The sequence below is a fragment of the Hippopotamus amphibius genome, chromosome 4 (genome assembly GCF_030028045.1).
Source record: "Hippopotamus amphibius kiboko isolate mHipAmp2 chromosome 4, mHipAmp2.hap2, whole genome shotgun sequence".
NCBI lineage: Eukaryota > Metazoa > Chordata > Mammalia > Artiodactyla > Hippopotamidae > Hippopotamus > Hippopotamus amphibius.
The window spans coordinates 26,878,576-26,891,003 of record NC_080189.1 but is presented as its reverse complement, the minus strand read 5'-3'; positions in this window follow the sequence as shown (position 1 = coordinate 26,891,003).

Here is a 12,428-nt window from a genome sequence, read left to right as displayed (position 1 = left end):
AACTTCAGCAATCTCCAATATTTTACCCCCTAAAATGTGTCTTAATTAATATATATATGTGATTACTTTTGCTAGATTTTAGCTTACATTTTAAAGGTAGTATGTGATGTGTGTGGCTTTTTAAAATATTCTATTTTATAGTCTTAGTATCCTAATATCTTCCATTTTCATACTGGTTTCTACAAGTATTTGCATGAACTAATTGCATATAATTTTACAACTCTGAGGAAAGCAGATTATCATGCTAGAGATGAGGAAACTAAACCTCAGTTTAAATGGCTGACCCAAATCATTCCTTTTTTATTCATTCATTCCCTTCATTCATTCATTTAGTCATTTATCTAATGACCATTTATTGAGTACCTACTATATGCCAAGCACTGTTCTAAACTTGGGACATAGCAGTGAACAAAACAGACAACATTTGATTTATTACAGTTTACATGTTAGTAAAAGGAGAAGAAGGGGAGGGAAAGGGAAGAGAAGGGAGGGGAGGCAAGGAAAGAAGAGAGGGGGCAATGAAAAAAGAAACATGGTGATAAGTACTATGCAGAGAATTTATGCAAGATGGTGTAATAGAGTGTACGTGGTAGGCTATTATAGATTCAGTGGTCATGGTAAGGTTATCCCTGAATGTGCAGGGCAAAAATAGTTTAGGAAGAAACCAAATAGAGCAAAAGATCGAAGAACTACCTCGGAGTGTTTGAAAAAAAGAAGCCCATGGGCCTGGATTTCAGGCTACAGATGGTAAGAGATGGGTTTGGAAAGTTAGACTACCAGGAATTTGGAAGGCAAGCTACAAATCTTGGGCTTTAAATGTGACAGGAAACTGACGTGGATTTTAAGCATGGAAGTAACAAAACCTAAATTATATGTTTAACTTTTTTCACTCTGACTACTGTGTGGTGAATTGATTTTAGTGGATCAGAAGTGGCAGCAGGAAGGCTACCTACGAGATTGTTGTGTCATGGCCAGGAGACGTGGTAGTGCTAGGCTTGTGGCTGGAGGGATGGTGGTGGTTCAGGATGTGTTTGAAGTAGCATTAAGAAGACTGGGTGTGAGGGAGGGACATAGAGAAATCAAGGGCTTATTCTTAGCTGACAACTCAAGAAACTGCCTACCTGTCATGCCATTTATTGACATGGAAAGACACTTCGTCTTGCATAGGATTTCCACGCAGAAATTTCTTCCCAGTGATTCTCAGGAAGTTTATGTTTTCTGAATCCAAAATCCTAAGAAAAATCAGTTGAGAAATTGGGAATATGAGAAAAAGTATTATAATTCTCTTGAAAGAATTAAAGCATAACAGTTAACATTGAGGTGTTCCTGGTTTGAAGGAAACCACAGATGTCAAGTTGAAAGCAAGAAGAGGAAATGATGATGTTCAAAGTCGAAGGTTAAGGTTGACATTTCTGAGAATCAGCACAGAAATACTTAGGAGACGATCAGTCACAACCTAATCAACCAGTCTTGCTCATAGCTGCACCTGTGTTAAGTGTGTGTTGGTGGTGGTCCTGTCTTCGGCCAGTGGTGAGCCATTCCTATTAATAGATATGAATAAGTTTATATGCATAGTAAACATTAGACAAATCTTATAGGCATGTTTCAAGAAGTAACACATTTTGGAAATAAAATAGTACTTTTAACCTTGATAGGAGATCCCAGTGCTATTATTTGAAAACTAGCCAATAATGTTTGCTGGTGTTTTCCAGTTTTTGACTATTTGCTATAAGCTAAAATTTTTGTGTGCACACTACTAAAAATATTTTCAAAGTAGTAAGCATTTTATTACTTATAATAAGAAGTAATAACTATGGAGAATGCTAGAAGTAGTTTATGAATAACCTGTGATTTAGGGAATTCTCATTTCTTGTCCCCAAATTCTAGAGATTAATATCTTTGGGGAATGTAGAAATATTCACATGCATTTCAAGTAACCACTACCATCTCTTTCTTGCCTCAAGGTGCCTTTTCTCCCACTTTCGCCAGCAGTACTCAATTACTGATTTTCTGTCAGCTCTGCCCTCAATTCTCATCTGCAGCTTCTTTTCTGTTTTCCAATTGGTAGAGTTATTTCTGCGATCACTAACACTGATCTTGTTTCACAAGACACTATAACTTTGTCCAGAGATGAGAAGAGAAGGACCTCATATTCTTCTAGGGATAAATTTGTTTACAACACTTCTAGAAATTTCTTAGTTATTAAAACTACTTGGAAGTCCCCTGAGTTGCCAAGACTGCACTGATGTACACTATATAAACCACTTCCTTTTTGTCCCTGTCCCCAGTTGGCTGTCACAGACACTGGGAGCTTGCTGGAAAAAAGAATGTGTTCAGTCATTTTCTCACTGGTACAATTCAGCTGTCTCTCATGCCCTTAGGACATCCCTCATGGGGAACACTGGCCATGTAGACACATCCTGAAATGCCAGATTTCACAGCTCTTTGTCATTTGTGTTATTCCTAGAAAACTATCAGTTATTTATATTGGAAAAATGATGAGCAGTCTTTTCTGTAATAAAGCCAAATGTGTTAAAAATAAAAGTGTTTGCAAGTCATTTTTTGTTGAAATTGAAAATATTATTGAATCTCTTAAGGAAAATAAAACCTAACAATTGTTAGATAAATCTAACCATGTGTTGAACAGAAGAATGTCAATGACAAAATTAGTTCTCTTTTTTTAACCCATAAAATATTAAAATAGTAATGCAAACATAAGCATTCAGTCTTCAGTGGTATGTAAAAGTCCAAAGAGTGTGTTCATGTGCATTGCCTCATTTCATTCTTGGGGAGAAAAAAACCTCCTAGAGGTAGTACTATTGTAATTTCCAATTTTTCAGGTGTTGAAACTGAAGCTCAGAGAGTTGAGACAATGTGTTCAAGTTGAGTACAACAGATTACTAACAGTAGAGGAGCTTTAGTTGATTTAGTCAATATAATCTAACATGTATCAACTTGACTATAAGTATCAGCTTTTAGTGGCACCATGCTTAGTACTAGAAATATAGAGAGAAATAAAATGGACCCTCTAACCTCATGTAATCTTAGCTACTATTTTTTATATTTTCATGTTGCTTTTCTCCTTGCACTGAGTAGTAATGGTCAAGCCATATGATTTAGGAAAACACCAGTTGGGTCAATTGCCACTCTGGTTTCTCTGGACCAGTGTGTAATGCTCAGGGGTGTCCTGGATCCTAGCTCGTGTGGGCTGCATCACTCGCTGGCCAGTTCCTGATGACCGCAATTAAAGTGGTCCTCATTTTGTCAGAGGAAATGTGCCAGGTCATTAATGAGTCTCAATTGTCTTTTCTCCAGGTCTCATGTGTTTTCTCTGGTAGCTGTTTCATTATTGATGGATTGACTGATTTGTATATTTTTCCCATTTAATCTTTCTTGATGCATATGTGCACATAGACCATGTTTGAAATTATACCAAAAGTCAGAGTCAAAGCTATGGAGCTTTAATGAGGCTACAGTTTAATATAGGGCTGGCTAAAATGTTCATTTGGGTAAGATGATACAGAAAAACCGGAACGAACTTTTTGGCCAACCCAATATTATTCATTACTGCCATAGATGTTGGTTATTTTACTGTATACCATCTTTAAATATAAAAGCAACTGACACGTTTCTTCAGATCATCCCCTGATTTATATTCTAGGGCAAAGATTTTTTTTGTGATTCACAAACATCTAGGATTTCACAATGAGTATATATGGCAGATGCTTGATGAGTTCAGGCAAAACAACATTTTAGCAATTGAATGATCCCATTAAAATGATAACATCAGTGTTTTATATTAGTTGTTTCTATTTTTGTCAGTTATGTAAACCTTTGAAAAGTAAAATATAACTAAATAAAAGAGGACCGCTCATGAATTTTTTTTCTGTATATGCATTATAAATTATCTTTTCTGTTTTTGTTTTTGTTGTTGTTGAATTACTGAATTGTACATGCACAATCATGGTGGCAAATTAAAGGGTAGTTTTTCCCAACCAGATTATGTAATAACTTTTTTTCACGTTCCCCATACTGTCATGCCCATAGGAAGGCAGAAAGTAAATATACTTTAATTCTATTTTTTAGAAATAGTTTAATACAAGGGGTAATAAAAGGTGCTAAGGGTTCTTCTTAGGAACTATTTCTGAGTGTAAACTTCTATATGGCATAAAATAATAGGCAACACATGAGAAAACTGAATTTTTTTACGTTAGTATTGAGAAGTTTTATGTCTATCCTGGGAAGGCTAATCATTTAATTAAAATATGTTTTTATTTCCCATCTCTGAAATACTGACTTGAAGCTCCTCTTGAGCCCATTTCATGAAATAACGAGCCTTTTTAATGTGAGGTTGGCAGCTGTGTGTTAAATGATTTAGACACAGAACTCACTCGGCATGCAGGGTCTATACATTCTCAGCATAAACTGAAGAGATAAACTGGGGGTGCTAAAGTGAGTTTTTCTAATGATTGAAATTTAAAAATTCAACTCTCAATGTGCCTACAATGTATTCCTCAACTATTGTCTTCCTTCTGTTTATCTTGTATTCATCTCTTTCACTTCCATTGCTTCTATGAATCTTCCTCAAAAATTGCACTTAAAGACAAACAAAAATAAGATAAAGAAATATCTAAAGCAAAACTCATATCCCTGTGATTCATCTCATATTCAGATTCTGGATGATCAAATACAGATGTTGTTAAGGCAAAAGAAACAAAAACAAAAAACCTTAACTGGGAGTTGGAAGACTTGGTTATGATCTCATCTCTTCCATGAATTAGCCATATGATTGGGCAGAAGACTTCATATTTTGGGGTCTCGTTTCCATCATGGTGATGTGTATGAGACTCCTTTCTAGTTCTAACAGTCCATCATTCTGTAATTCAAGAAATATCAATCCTGTTGTATCTCTACTTCCACAGAAACAAAATAGGAGTTGGAACCTGGATTGTTCAGGAAGTAGATGGCACCCTCAACAAAGATAATGAAACAGCTTAATGAAGTGACTGCATACAACATGTGAGCAAAGGAGACCAAGAAAAGATGATCATATGTCCTGGAACTAACTCCAATTTGAAGCCATTACCATTGTCAGGCTTGACTTTGTAAAGAGAGGGGAAGTTACCAGAAACTGTGAAGAATGAAAGTTATAGGAGAAAACTGCCCAACAGGAGCTCTGGACATCAGTAGAAGGGTATAGACCCTGCCAACTGAAGCCTAGCAGTGATAGAGTTTAAAGAATACACCCCCAGCCTCTCTCTCCTCCTTCCCTGAAATCACTTCTCACTTTGAAAAAACAAGTACTCTGAAGATTGCTATCATAACTAAAATATTTGATTTTCCCTGTGTTCTCCCCTTATAATGAAGTAGATGTAAAATGATCAGAACAGGATAATTTTGTAATGAAGAAAAAAATTCCATGAGGCATACTTCCCCATCTGTAATTATTTTACAAATGTCTATTTTGCATGAAAAACAACACAGTTGTAAGGCATACAAATCTGTGTTAATGACCAGCTATATTTCCGTAAAAGCAGATGCCAAGAAATCACAGTAAGGAAGTAAAACCAAATTGAGCTTACAATGAACACCAAAACTGTACTGTCTACTTTTGAAACAAATGAGCAGAATGTGTAAAATAAATGAATAAATATGCACATAGTTAACCGTAGCTTATACCAGAGAGCTAATTCGCCAGAAATTTCTTTATATTCTATGCGTTTAAATTTGCTGGCTTAACTAGAAAATGCTGTTGTTTTAAATATAGATGCCTCAGAAGATTTTTTATGATGGGGATTTCAATATATTCAAAATTGAGTATACATTGTAATGCTTGTTGAGTTGCAAGAAGATGCCTTAACTGTTAATTTTGGAAGAAGCAATATGTGGTTTCAAATCAAGTGGTGAGCAAAATAAAGATTGGAAGAAATTGATTACTCTCGCGTTTCTTTATTTCCCAGGCAACAACATTCATTGCTTTGCTGCTGTACTTACTCTAGCTAAAGCTGATCTGATCTCTAAAACAACCTTCCTTTATGTTGTGAAATAAGCAGGGATTGAAATCTGGTTAACCCTCTTCTGCACAAGAGTGATTCGAAAGCATTCCTGTACCTTATAACGTGGCACAGGAATTCTACCAATATACAGAAGATTTCATAAAGAATGCCAAAGCCTTACTCTGTAACATGTCATGCATGAACCCAGATGAGGTCTTCTTAGATTTCATCTGAGGAAATACAATGATGCTTTGCAATTAGTAACATCCTAGAGTTGTTAACCTTCTTATCTCCATAAAATACCTTCAGAATCATTATTTAATTTTTTACTTGTAAGATAAATGGGGCCAAGATTATTTCACCCATTTGCATGAAACAGTGAAAATGATTCACAAACTTATTCCCATGAGGTAAGATAGACTTGCTTTACCCCATGACTTTCCCTTACTTGATTCTAGGTATTTGTTTATCCATTTACATATTTCATACTTAACCCTCCCAGCATTCCTGTGAAATTAATGCTATAGGTCATATTTTATATTCAAGGAAAATGAGGCTCAGAGAGGGAAGACCATTTTTCTAGTCACTAAGCCTGAGCAACTATTATGCACACATGGACCTGTTTCTTTCAGGGACTCCTTTATTATTCTTTAATGTCACACAAACTACTGCTAATAGCAACAAAAATACCTTTCCTCTGATAAGTAGAATAAAGCCACAGAACATGGGTACTACAAGAAATAATACATTAAACATAATTATTCATTTTGCATTTTCTCCCAATTCCTGATATTTTATAGTTTTCTTTCTTACGCCTTTTTTGGGACTTTTAAACTTTAAAACTTCCAAGAAATAGTAACTTAAATATCCATCTTTGATTACATGAAGTAATGTGTATTACTATATTTTGTCTTTCTTTATGTGTTTGGATTATGAAACAAAAATCTGATGGTGAAGATTTTTAAAACATTTTCCAAAAAGATTTCTTCTGAATTTTATCACAGTAACCAGTTGTTAGCCACTATTATTGGTACGCTAAATATTCTACTCCAATCAATTGCAGAGAACTGAGAGGATAAGTTGTTAAGAAGTCTAAAGAAGTCTAAATATTGTAGATTTCTGTGTCTTCATCACCTTACATCTCAAACATATTTCTATATTTAAAAGGAATTGTGCCAACTATAAAAAAGGTAAATCCTTTTCTCTAACCCAATATCCATTTCAGAACTCCGACATACCATTGACACTGTATTTTATTGATTTCTTAGGATTATATCTGTTAACCTTTCATGCACATGAAGAGTAAGAATTACTGGCAGTGAAATTTTTCAAGGAAAAATTGATAATGTTCTTTGCAAACAATTGTCCTAGACAATTGTTTTCCTTTCTTCTTGATCACAGATCTAGAGCACATTTTCCTGCTTTCATTAGTTGTGTATGTCCACAGAATGTGGGCAAAAGAAATGTACCCATCTTCTAGGACTAATCCATAAAAACCACCTCTAAAACTATCTTTCCCCTTAGTTGGCTGAACAAAATGGGCTTTGAGGACCTAGGGGAGAGTGCTACTGTAAGATGGAAGAGCTTGGGTCTCTGAACTATTGTGTGTGAGAGCATCTGCCAATCACAGGAATCACACTGTTGGTGAGTGTGAAGTAAACTTTATTGCATTCACCATTGTGATTTTGGGGTGTCTGTTATGGAAGTTCAGTTATTCCTCCTAATAAACTCCCTACGTTCCAATTAACTGGGTTAAACCTATGTTTGATTGTATCAAATGTCTTCATACATTTTCATTCTGTATTCTCTACTTGTACTGCATACAAAATTATTTCTAATTTAAAAGTCATGAATCCTTTCAACAGTATTCCAATTGGTTATGTGACAATATCTGAATGCTTTATAGTAAAGAAGGAAGCCGTTTACACAGTTATCTACCAAGCCTATCTTGTTCTTAAATTTTCATCTCTTTATTCAAGTGACAGAATGCTAACTCCACTTCTTGCCACATAAAATGCAATTTATTTAAAACACTTGCTTGTCCAAACAATTGTATGTCTAGATCATCAAGATTTTATCTGAAAGCAGGATTGTGTGTCTTTCTCTTCAGTGTATTTTTTTAATAGCATCTTGCATTCTCTAATCTTACAATATCCCATACTTGATATATTCCTTAGCTATTTCACACATTTTTCCTGGTTCTAAAACGCATTGTGGTAGTTCTTTAAATGTCTTGACACTTCTAGTTTAAAAATATATATATACTTGTTTTCTATATTGATTTCATATATTTTGATGTCTTCCACTTGGCTTTTCCAACTGATAAAGGTTTGAATGTATTAATGACATTTTGTCCTTCATACAATAACAATGTTGGTTTTCAACTAAAAATTTATTATTGACTTGGACTATCTTTCCTCTTTAAAACACCTGACACTAAGCTCTGAGCTTTGAATTTATTGACAGAGGCCTAAGAATTTCAGACATCTTCAAAATGTGCCGAACATTTTAAAATCTTCACCCAGAAGACCAAACCTGGCAATGATTCATTGTGGTAATTCTCATTTTCCTGGCATATAGTAATTACAAAATGATACAGAAACATCTACTTTGCTCCTTTTCTAATTATGCTATTCTTGTGGGCTGTTAGAGGCACATATTCTAGGAATAGCTTCTATAAAAAAGGGAAAAGGCATTCCACTCAGTGCTGGATGTAGGTTGAGAAAGCCTAATCCTCTGTCATGTTTGGGTTCACTTCTCTTCTCTGGCCATGCTGAGTCTATTATGTTGAGTTCAGTACAGTCCTGGAGCACCAGCTTCTGGACTGGCAGTATGTTGGATGTGAACTCCATCTGCTGAGGCTTACCTACAGGAGAAGGTGCATTCTCTTGAGCGTTAGTGATGGACAGATCAACTCCTATTAGTCTCCCAAAGATAACATGAAATAGATCTCAGATTTGCCATTTGGTGCATTTGGGATACTTGGCTTGGAGTGAAGAACTAAATCCTCACATATTGCAGATGATTCATAAATACTGTCTGGTTACCACATTAGAAATGGAGTTCAGTGAGTACTGGGTTTGGGCATTGGTGGGCCCAGCCAAAATGTGAACACGCTGGGAACTGGAAGAAGGGTGGGCGGGGATGATGCCTAAACACATTAGAAATGGGATCCAAGTAATCAGCCTTTTGGATGGTGACTAACAAGGCAGTAGGGAGCTCAGAAGAGTGATTCTAAATGTCAGTCTGAGGACAAGAGCCAGGATAGCTGCATTCAAAGCATTTGGAAATCATTTTAATAAGGATTCACTGTGTATGGGATAGGGAAAGAGAATCTTATCTTAATAAAGATTCAGTGACTAGTCTTGAGAGCTGGGAGAAACATTTTTGTGAAGCAAGTCATCCATAAAAAAGAATAGGACTTTTGTTGACAGGGATAAACAACCCTTAACCGTTTGTACTGCCAAAGGGATCAGGTCTCTCTATGCCCAAGGAAGATATAATTTTGGACCTGGGTAAAAGTGGAGTGTTTTAATAGTTGATTTCACTTCATATCCATGTACTCAAGAAACCAGTTTTATAAGTGATATAAAACATCAAGAAATGTTAAAGTTGTGTGTTAGTTTTATAACATGCCCATACAAATGCTCCCATCTGATTTACTTTTAGCTTTAATAACTGTTAGATAAAATGCCATTTTTTCTGGTCTAAATTATTAAATGTTAACAGAATGATGATATAAAGAAATTGGGAGTCAGGATTTTGTTCACTTATCTCCTAATGGATGATAGGAATCTGACAGACGGTGGCATTTTTTGGGTCTCATTGATTCTCTCTCTAAAGATTTCTCTGTTGCCCTAATTCCTAAGCTCTATTGCTCTCTTTCTGCAATGACATTTAGTTTTACGAGTGGAAAGTTTTTACGTTGTTACAAATGTTCTATTTTTTTTTCTTGGCTATGTTGCAAGCATTATTACTTTTATTAAATCTTAATTCTCATGCTGGAAGTTTTTGAAACTATTGTAAACTTTTGCTTCTGTCTATTACCCCACCGCTTACCCTTCCTAATTTTCTGCTTTATATCCTTTCTTTTCTCCCTCCTTCCCTCTCAACGTTTCTCTTTCTCCAACTTTTTCTCTTCATTCCTACTTACCATGTGAAACACGTAGCCTTTAAACTTGACATACAAAGGTGAGCAAAGATCTCCCTTAAGGCTTTTATCCTCAAGTGAGAAAGATGAAATAATTGAATGGATAATCATGGTGTGAAGCAGTTTATAATATGTGTGTTGTAGGAGACAGTTTAAGTCTAAGCTGAGATCAGTATATGGCTGAGCTCATGAAATAAATATTTACCTGAGGGACAGAGAAGCCAAAAGAACTCATTCCAGCTGCAGTGGAAACAGGCTTGATGATGTCAACTTGGCATACAGATCAGGCTGGAAGACAATAGTGATGCCAAATACTACGGGGTATTTGTCATCAAATTCCTTCACAATAGTGAGGCTTCAGGCTACAATTGAGACCTAACTTTATAAGGAAGCATGCCTCACAGAGCTGATTTGGGACGTCGGGTAACACTGTAGATAATATGGCAAGATGGAAGAGAGGTAATCCATTGATGGCTTGCAGACTGCCTCATCCTCGTGTTTAGGGAGGCAGGGAATCTTTGACCAGAAATAAGAGCATCGAATACATGGTACAATCCTTCTGCTTCCAGAAGGATTAAATTATTTCCCATGCACATTACATTTTCCCAGCATTCTTGGAATAGATATGGCCAGTGAGATAGGAGACATCAGGAAACCTTAGAAATTATGATTATAAAAATGTGAAGTAGAGGGTTATTATAGGCCTTTAGGAGATTGTTGGCTATGGCTGACAATCAGAAAAATCCTATTTTAAAGCAAAAGTGCATACATGTGATAGCTGACATCATTGAGTTAATATTTTTCTATGCAGTTCAACACAGTTGGTCTCATTGATCACTGCCTCTCTTTAGTAGACAGCCTCTGTCTTCAAGGACTTTTCTGAATCAGTGCAGATTAGAGTGAGGTTAAGAATTAGCATCAGAATATTGTCCCCGAGTTGATCACTGTCTTAAGTTTGGGGGAGAACTCTGACCCTGAAATTTAACTTATAGAGGGTACATACCTCTATGACTCTGGTTACGATGAAGCATAGGGTAAGGTCCGATGAGCTTCCCAATGGAGTGAGCATTGTAGAGTGATGGTCTATGCAGAGTATTGTCATTGCAGAATGGGATTCTATGGTAAATTGTTTTAAGCTGAAGGAGAAGTTGCTCCTGCAGGCGTCAATGGGTGATACATATGTACCATCAACTCCAGGGATATGCATCATCCTGACTGAGCTAAGGAAACCACACAGCAGTAGCCTCAAAAAGTTGAGAAGGAAACACCAGTCATAACTGTATCATAAATGTAAGATCAACCAATTCAGAGCACTGGAATATTCAGAAGATTTGGCCAGGATATTATGTAGTTTCCTCAGACTTCTTCACAGAATGGTGTCTATAAAGTGTCATAATTCCAGAATAGCTCTTTGTAAGTGAGCCAGTTTGTGCTGCAGCAGGTCACTGTCGCTGTCCTCTATCAAGCTCTCTAAATGAATATCATGGGTGGATATTTTACTTCATTGCTTAGGGCTGCTGGGAATTCTAAGTTGTCATCCAGCAGTAGAATATGTATAAATGGGAGAAGTATGCATTCCTCTCTCCTGGCTCCACTAGAAACCTGGAAATTAGTCCCTTCATACAACCAACTATGTAGGAGAAAGAGGGTTGGTGCCTCAGAGTTTCTAGTAAATGTTCCCAAATGATGAAACATCTGTGTTATCGGCTGTTGGTAAATAAGAATGCTGGGTTCTGAGATTCAGTTATTTCTCCATTACCTATACCCCATTGCTTACAGCTGGAGGCCACTCATATGGAAGAGGAAGAAACTGTCACTATGATCTCCAGTCTTGGCCCTGCGGTGCCCTGTGGACATTATTTTTGTCTGATACAAGATGCAGAGTCAATTGTAAGCGTTCATAACAAGGTTCTGAACCTGAGTTAATGTTCAAGGAACAGACGTTGGTTTTGTATGTGACAAACACACTACAAATTAGCAAGCTGAGGGGAACCCTGAAGGTTACATCTGTCATGATTCCAATTTCAAGTTACCAATCCAAACAATGTAGCAGCTGAGGGAGCTGGGACTGAGATGCAGAAATCAAATCTAGCAATGGGAAAATAAACACCAGGTAAAAACAATTATTAGAGTAGATCCACAGGAAGTGATGTGAAGGAAGAAGATGGTACCTGCAACACCTCCTTTCAAAGTGCTTGAAGGATATTTCAGAATGAATGCACCCCAAAAGAGGAAAGCTTTCGTTTTTTTAAAAAACACATCACAGATCTGAAGACACAAAC